We start from the raw sequence: 9,754 nt of genomic DNA, 5'->3' as shown, positions 1-9,754 counted from the left end.
ATACTCAAAATGTCTGGGTATAATAATCACTTGATTCAACTGGGAGTAAATCTTCCTGATGATAGTGTCATTGACAAAATTCTTTAATCACTGCCACCAAGCTACAAGAGCTTCGTGATGAACTATAATATGCAAGGGGTGGACAAGACTATTCCCGAGCTCTTCACAATGCTAAAAGCCACGAAGGTAGAAATCAAGAAGGAGCATCAAGTGTTGATGGTCAATAAGACCACCAGTTTCAAGAAGAAGGGCAAAGGGAAGAAGAAGGGGAACTTCAAGAAGAACAACAAGCAAGTTGCTGCTCAAGAGAAAAACCCAAATCTGGACCTAAGCCTGAGACTGAGTGCTTCTACTGCAAGCAGACTGGACACTGGAAGCGGAACTACCCCAAGTATTTGGCCGATAAGAAGGATGGCAAGGTGAACAAAGGTATATGTGATATACATGTTATTGATGTGTACCTTACTAATGCTCGCAGTAGCACCTGGGTATTTGATATTGGTTCTGTTGCTAATATTTTCAACTCGAAACAGGGACTACGAATTAAGCGAAGATTGGCTAAGGACGAGGTGACGATGTGCGTGGGAAATGGTTCCAAAGTCGATGTGATCGCGGTCGGCACGCTACCTCTACATCTACCATCGGGATTAGTTTTATACCTAAATAATTGTTATTTGGTGCCAGCGTTAAGCATGAACATTATATCTGGATCTTGTTTGATGCGAGACGGTTATTCATTTAAATCAGAGAATAATGGTTGTTCTATTTATATGAGTAATATCTTTTATGGTCATGCACCCTTGAAGAGTGGTCTATTTTTATTAAATCTTGATAATAGTGATACACATATTCATAATGTTGAAGCCAAAAGATGCAGAGTTGATAATGATAGTGCAACTTATTTGTGGCACTGCCGTTTGGGTCATATCGGTGTAAAGCGCATGAAGAAACTCCATACCGATGGACTTCTGGAATCACTTGATTATGAATCACTTGGTACTTGCGAACCGTGCCTCATGGGCAAGATGACTAAAACGCCGTTCTCCGGAATTATGGAGCGAGCAATTGATTTGTTAGAAATCATACATATTGATGTATGTGGTCCAATGAATATTGAGGCTCGCGGCGGGTATCGTTATTTTCTCACCTTCACAGATGATTTGAGCAGATATGGGTATATCTACTTGATGAAACACAAGTCTGAAACATTTGAAAAGTTCAAAGAATTTCAGAGTGAAGTGGAAATCATCATCACAAGAAAATAAAATTTCTACGATCTGATCGTGGAGGAGAATATTTGAGTTATGAGTTTGGTTTACATTTGAAGCAATGCGGAATAGTTTCGCAACTCACGCCACCCGGAACACCACAACGAAATGGTGTGTCCGAACGTCGTAATCGTACTTTACTAGATATGGTGCGATCTATGATGTCTCTTACTTATTTACCGCTATCATTCTGGGGTTATGCTTTAGAGACGGCCGCATTCATGTTAAATAGGGCACCATCAAAATCCGTTGAGACGACGCCTTATGAATTGTGGTTTGGCAAGAAACCAAAGTTGTCGTTTCTTAAAGTTTGGGGCTGCGATGCTTATGTGAAGAAACTTCAGCCAGATAAGCTCGAACCCAAATCGGAGAAATGTGTCTTCATAGGATACCCAAAAGAGACTATTGGGTACACCTTCTATCACAGATTTGAGGGCAAGATTTTGTTGCTAAATTCGGATCCTTTCTAGAGAAGGAGTTTCTCTCGAAAGAAGTGAGTGGTAGGAAAGTAGAACTTGATGAGGTAACTGTACATGCTCCCTTATTGGAAGGTAGTTCATCACAAGAACCGGTTCCTGTGATAACTACACCAATCAGTGAGGAAGCTAATGATATTGATCATGAAACTTCAAATCAAGTTACTACCGAACCTCGTAGGTCTATCAGAGTAAGATCCGCACCAGAGTGGTACGGTAATCCTATTCTGAAAGTCATGTTACTTGACCATGGCGAACCTACGAACTATGAGGAAGCGATGATGAGCCCAGATTCCGTAAAATGGCTTGAGGCCATGAAATCTGAGATGGAATCCATGTATGAGAACAAAGTATGGACTTTGGTTGACTTGCCCGATGATCGGCAAGCCGTCGAGAATAAATGGATCTTCAAGAAGAAGACTGTCGCTGATGGTAATGTAACTGTCTACAAAGCTCAACTTATTGCGAAAGGTTTTAGACAAGTTCAAGGGGTTGACTACGATGAGACTTTCTTAGCCGTAGCGATGCTTAAGTCTGTCCGAATCATGTTAGCAATTGCCGCATTTTATGACTATGAAATTTGGCAAATGGATGTCAAAACTGCATTCCTGAATGGATTTCTGGAAGAAGAGTTGTATATGATGCAGCGGAAGGTTTTATCGATCCAAAAGGTGCTAACAAAGTGTGCAAGCTCCAGCGATCCATTTATGGATGGGTGCAAGCATCTCGGAGTTGGAATAAACGCTTTGATAGTGTGATCCAAGCATATGGTTTTATACAGACTTTTAGAGAAGCCTGTATTTACAAGAAAGTGAGTGGGAGCTCTGTAGCATTTCTAATATTATATGTAGATGACATATTGTTAATTGGAAATGATATATAATTTCTGGATAGCATAAAGGGATACTTGAATAAAAGTTTTTTGATGAAAGACCTTGGTGAAGCTGCTTACATATTGGGCATCAAGATCTATAGAGATAGATCAAGACGCTTAATTGGACTTTCACAAAGCACATACCTTGATAAAGTTTTGAAAAAGTTCAAAATGTATCAGGCAAAGAAAGGGTTCTTGCCTGTATTACAAGGTGTGAAGTTGGGTCAGACTAAATGCCCGACCACAGCAGAAGATAGAGAGAAAATGAAAGATGTTCCCTATGCTTCAGCAGTTGGCTCTATCATGTATGCAATGCTGTGTACCAGACCTGATGTATTCTTAGCAATAAGTTTAGCAGAGAGGTACCAAAGTAATCCAGGAGTGGATCACTGGACAGCGGTCAAGAATATCCTGAAATACCTGAAAAGGACTAAGGATATGTTTCTCGTTTATGGAGGTGACAAAGAGCTAGTCGTGAATGGTTACGTCGATGCAAGCTTTTACACTAATCCGGACAATTCTAAATCACAAACCGGATACGTGTTTATATTGAACGGTGGAGCTGTTAGTTGGTGCGGTTCTAAACAAAGCACATGGCGGGATCTACATGCGAAGTGAAGTACATAGCTGCTTCGAAAGCAGCAAATGAAGGAGTCTCGATGAAAGAGTTCATTTCCGATCTAGGTGTCATACCTAGTGCATCGGGACCAATGAAGATCTTCTGTGACAATACTGGTGCAATTGCCTTGGCAAAGGAATCCAGATTTCACAAGAGGACCAAGCACATCAATAGACGCTTCAATTCCATCCGGGACCAAGTCCAGGTGGGAGACATAGAGATTTGCAAGATACATACAGATCTGAATGTTGCAGACCCGTTGACTAAGCCTCTTCCACGAGCAAAACATGATCAGCACCAAGACTCCATGGGTGTTAGAATCATTACTGTATAATCTAGATTATTGACTCTAGTGCAAGTCGGAGACTGAAGGAAATATGCCCTAGAGGCAATAATAAAGTTATTATTTATTTCCTCATATCATGATAAATGTTTATTATTCATGCTATAATTGTATTAACCGGAAACATGATACATGTGTGAATACATAGACAAACTTAATGTCACTAGTATGCCTCTACTTGACTAGCTCATTAATAAAAGATGGTTATGTTTCCTAACCATAGACATGTGTTGTCATTTGATTAACGGGATCACATCATTGGGAGAATGATGTGATTGACTTGACCCATTCTGTTAGCTTAGCACTTGATCGTTTAGTATGTTGCTATTGCTTTCTTCATGAATTATACAAGTTCCTATAACTATGAGATTATGCAACTCCCGTTTGCCGGAGGAACACTTTGTGTGCTACCAAACGTCACAACATAACTGGGTGATTACAAAGGAGCTCTACAGGTGTCACCAAAGGTACATGTTGAGTTGGCGTATTTCGAGATTAGGTTTTGTCACTCCGATTGTCGGAGAGGTATCTCTGGGCCCTCTTGGTAATGCACATCACTATAAAGCCTTGCAAGCAATGTAGCTAATGAGTTGGTTATGGAATGATGCATTACGTAACGAGTAAAGAGCCTTGCCGGTAATGAGATTGAACTAGGTATTTAGATACCGACGATCGAATCTCGGGCAAGTAACATACTGATGACAAAGGGAACAACGTATGTTGTTATGCGGTTTGACCGATAAAGATCTTCGTAGAATATGTAGGAGCCAATATGAGCATCCAGGTTCCGCTATTGGTTATTGACCGGAAACAGTTCTAGGTCATGTCTACATAGTTCTCGAACCCGTAGGGTCTGCACGCTTAAGGTTTCGATGACAGTTATATTATGAGTTTATGAGTTTTGATGTACGAAGTTTGTTCGGAGTCCCGAATGAGATTACGTACATGACGAGGATTCTCGAAATGGTCGAGACATGAAGATTGATATATTGGAAGCCTATATTTGGATATCGGAAGTGTTCCGGGTGAAATCAGAATTTTACCGGAGTACCGGGAGGTTACCGGAACCCCCCGGGGGCTTAATGGGCCTACATGGGCCCTAGTGGAGAGGAAGAGAGGAGGCAAAGGCTGGGCCGCGCCCCCTCCCCCCCTAGTCCGAATAGGACAAGGAGAGGGGCGCGGCGCCCCCCCCTTTCCTTCCTCTCTCCCTCCTTCTTCCCCCCTTCTCCTACTCCAACTAGGAAAGAAGGGAGTCCTACTCCCGGTGGGAGTAGGACTCCCCCTTGGCGCGCCCTCCTTGGCCAACCGCCCCCTCCCCCTTGGCTCCTTTATATATGGGGGCAGGGGGCACCTTTAGACACAACAATTGATCTCTTGATCTCTTAGCCGTGTACTAAGGCATGGCATGGCCAATTCCATGGCCAAAAAAAGAGTTCCACTATAATCCTTGAAACGATGGCCGATCAAGAGACTTGGATTTGGCATGCTTTTTTTGGAATGCCTGGATCTTTGAATGACATCAGCGTTGTTAATTGGTTACCACTGATGAATAAGATTGGAAATGGTGAACGGCCACCGGTGCAGCTTGTAGCAAACACTAGTGCAGAATCGGGCTATAGCATCGGTTCGTAAGGCCCTTTAGTGCCGGTTCTATAACCGAAACTAAAGGGTGGGGACTAAAGCCCCCCCCCCATTTAGTCCCAGTTCAACACGAACCGCCACTAAAGGGCGACCATGTGGCACGAGCCCGCGCCGGGGCAGGGAGACCTTTAGTATCGGTTGGTAACACCAACCGGTACTAAAGTTTTATTTATAATTTTTTTGAAAAAAATGATTTTTTTTCCAGATCTTCAAATTTCTGAATTATTTGACAATTGATCTAATCACCCTTCATCATTCCAAATCGTCTAACTTACCGGCCAGCCACCCATCCTCTCACTACTCCAGCCTGAGCACACTTACTTTTCGAGTTCTATTCCCCCTAGTTTCCAAGTCTGCACTTGTTGTTTACCTGACAATAGTAAGTTGTCAATCCTATTAACCCTCAGGAGTTTAGCTTGAGCATGAAGTCACGTGTTTCACAGTTTGAGTTTGAAACTATTATTATAAAAAAATTATTTAGTAACACTAATATTTCTTAAATAAGTAGTTTGACCACAGTTTGACCACAATTTGACCAAAATTCAAAAAAACTAAAATAATTATTTATTAACACTAATATTTCTTGAATAAGTAGTTTGACCCTAGTTTGACAAAAAATTCAAAAAAAACTATAATTTGAGGATACCTTTTTTCCTTTAAGAATTTGATGATTCTAAAAGTTTGCAAAACGGCCTACGACAGTCGAAATCGGATGCGGATTTTCGTGCTGATTTTTTGATATAATATGCAGTTTCTTTTGACATCGTATGCAAAAGATATGGTCGTTTTACTTTTTCCTAACACTTTTTTGAAAAACATGTTGAAATTTATGTGTTTAAATTTCCCTAACTACTAGATGTAGTAACATAACTATATCTCGAAGGATTTTAATTTTTGAAGTTTTTGTCATTTTCTTTTAGTTTTTTTCAAAACAGAAAAGGATAGAGGGGGTAGAGTTTGAAAATTACCCTTTAGTCCCGGTTTGTGTCTCCAGCCGGGACTAAAGGTTAGACCCCCTTTAGTCCCAGTTTGTACCCCTTTAGTCCCGGTTTGTGATACAAACCAGGACTAATGGGGCTCGTGGGGCCCCGGCCTAACGCCAGCCTGCCACCACCCCTTTAGTCTTGGTTTGTGATACAAACCAGGACTATAGGTCAGAAATAAACCGGCACTAATGCATAGCCGTTCGAACCGGCACTAATGGTCACATTAGTGCAGGTTCATTTACAAACCGGGACTAAAGGGCTGAACATTAGGCCCTTTTGGCTACTAGTGAAATGGTCGTACATACAACTATGGATACTATCTTGCGGATCGCATCTACCCAAAGTGGCAAACATTTGTGAAGTGATGTATACTACGCAACCTTCTTTTTGTAGACGTTGTTGGGCCTCCAAGTGCAGAGGTTTGTAGGACAGTAGCAAAATTCTCTCAAGTGGATGACCTAAGGTTTATCAATCTGCGGAAGGCGTAGGATGAAGATGGTCTCTCTCAAACAACCCTGCAACCAAATAACAAAGAGTCTTTTGTGTCCCCAACACACCCAATACAATGGTAAATTGTATAGGTGCACTAGTTCGGCGAAGATGGTGATGCAAGTGTAATATGGTTGGTAGATATAGGTTTTTATAATTTTAAAATATAAAAACAGCAAGATAACTAGTAGTAAAAGTGAGCAAAAACAGTATTGCAATGCTTGGAAAGAAGGCCTAGGGTTCATACTTTCACTAGTGCAAGTTCTCTCAACAATGATAACATAATTAGATCATATAACAATCCCTCAACGAGCAACAAAGAGTCACTCCAAAGTCACTAATAGCGGAGAACAAACGAAGATATTATTATAGGGTACGAAACCACCTCAAAGTTATTCTTTCTGATCGATCTATTGGGCTATTCCTATAAGTGTCACAAACAGCCCTAGAGTTCGTATTAAAATAACACCTTAAGACACGCATCAATCAAAACCCTAATGTCACCTAGATACTCCAATGTCATGTCAAGTATCCGTGGGTTTGATTATACGATATGCATCACACAATCTCAGATTCATCTATTCAAACCAACACAAAGAACTTCAAAGAGTCCCCCAAAGTTTCTACCGGAGAGTCAAGACGAGAACGTGTGCCAACCTATATGCATAAGTTCACAAGGTCACAGAACCCGCAAGTTGATCACCAAAACATACATCAACTGAGTCAATAGAATACCCCATTGTCACCACTGGTATCCCACGCAAGACATATATCAAGTGTTCTCAAATCCTTAAAGACTCAATCTGATAAGATAACTTCAAAGGGAAAACTTAATCCATTACAAGAAGATAGAGGGGGAGAAACACTATAAGATCCAACTATAATAGCAAGGCTCGCGGTACATCAAGGTTGTGCCATATGAAGAACAAGAGAGAGAGAGAGAGAGAGAGAGATACCGATCAAACACATAGCTACTGGTACATACTCTCAGCCCCGAGGGTGAACTACTCCCTTCTCGTCATGGAGAACGCCAGGATGATGAAGATGGCCACGGGTGATGGATCCTCCCTTCGACAGGGTGCCGGAACAGAGTCCTGATTGTTTTTTGGTGGCTACAGAGGCTTGCGGCAGCGAAACTCCCGATCTTGATTCTATTCTGGAAGTTTGGGGATAATATAAGAGGTGTTGGCGTCGGGAACAAGTCAGGGGGTCCCCGAGTCAGTCATGAGGTAGGGGGCGCGCCCAAGGGGGTAGGCGTGCCCTCCACCTCGTGGTTGACTCGGGACTCTTCTGGTCCATCTCCGATGCTCAGTGGGCTTCTTCTGGTCCAAAATAATCTCCGTAAATTTTCAGGTCAATTGGACTCCGTTTGATATTCCTTTTCTGCGAAACTCAAAAACAAGAAAAAAACAGAAACTGGCACTGGGCTCTAGGTTAATAGGCTAGTCCCAAAAATCATATAAAATAGCATATAAATGCATATAAACATCTAAGATGGATAATATAATAGCATGGAACAATCAAAAAATTATAGATATGCTGGAGACCTATCAAGCATCCCCAAGCTTAATTCCTGCTCGTCCTCGAGTAGGTAAATGATAAAAACAAAAATTTTGATGTGAATGCTACCTAACATATTTATCAATGTAATCTTCTTTATTGTGGCAAAAATATTCAGATCCATAAGATTCAAAACAAAAGTTTAATATTGACATAAAAACAATAATACTTCAAGCATACTAACAATTCAATTATGTCTTCTGAAAATAACATGGTCAAAGAAAGCTTATCCCTACAAAATCATATAGTCTGGCTATGCTCCATCTTCATGACACAAAATACTCAAATCATGAACAACCCCAATGACAAGCCAAACAATTGTCTCATACTTTTGATGTCCTCAAACATTTTCAACTTGCACGCAATACATGAGCGTGAGCCATGGACATAGCACTATGGTGGAAGAGAATATGGTTATTGTGGAGTAGACTAAAAGAAGGAGATAGTCTCACATCAACTAGGTGTATCAACGGGCTATGGAGATGCCCATCAATAGATATCAATGTGAGTGAGTAGGGATTGCCATGCAACGGATGCACTAGAGCTATAAGTTTATGAAAGCTCAAAAAGAAACTAAGTGTGTGTGCATCCAACTAGCTTGCTCATGAAGACCTAAGGCATTCGAGGAAGCCCATCATTGGAATATACAAACCAAGTTCTATAATGAAAAATCCCCACTAGTATATGAAAGTGATATCATAGGAGACTCTCTATCATGAAGATCATGGTGCTACTTTGAAACACAAGTGTGGAAAAAGGATAGTAACATTGCCCCTTCTCTCTTTCTCTCTCATTTTTTTCTCTCTTCTTTTTGATTGGCTTCTTTGGCCTTTTTTTATTTCCTAACATAGGACAATGTTCTAATAATGATGATTATCACACTTTTATTTACTTACAACTCAAGAATTACAACTCGATACTTAAAATAAAATATGACTCTACGTGAATGCCTCCGGCGGTGTACCGGGATGTGCAATGAATCAAGAGTGACATGTATGAAAATTATGAACGGTGGTTTTTGTTGGGGAACGTTGCAGAAAATTAAAATTTTTCCTACGGTTTCACCAAGATCCATCTATGAGTTCATCTAAGCAACGAGTCAAGGGAGAGAGTTTGCATCTACATACCACTTGTAGATCGCGTGCGGAAGCTTGCAAGGTGATGATGTAGTCGTGCTCGACGTGATTCGAATCACCGATGACCAAGTGCTGAACGGACAGCACCTTCGCGTTCAACACACGTACGGGACGGGAGACGTCTCCTCCTTCTTGATCCAGCAAGGGGGAAGGAGAGGTTGAGGAAGACAGCTCCACCGGCAGCACGACGGCGTGGTGATGGTGGAGAGGCAGTACTCCAACAGGGCTTCGCCAAGCACACAACGGAGGAGGATAGGTGTTGGGGAGGGGAGGGCTGTGCCTTGCAAGGTGGTGTGGCTGCCCTCCCCTCACCCCTCTATTTATAGGGGGAAGGGAGAAGGGGGCCGGCCCCCTAGAACCCA

This window comes from Triticum aestivum, chromosome 4A (assembly GCF_018294505.1).
Source record: "Triticum aestivum cultivar Chinese Spring chromosome 4A, IWGSC CS RefSeq v2.1, whole genome shotgun sequence".
NCBI classification, from domain to species: Eukaryota; Viridiplantae; Streptophyta; class Magnoliopsida; order Poales; family Poaceae; genus Triticum; species Triticum aestivum.
Note: the sequence above shows the minus strand (reverse complement) of the source record.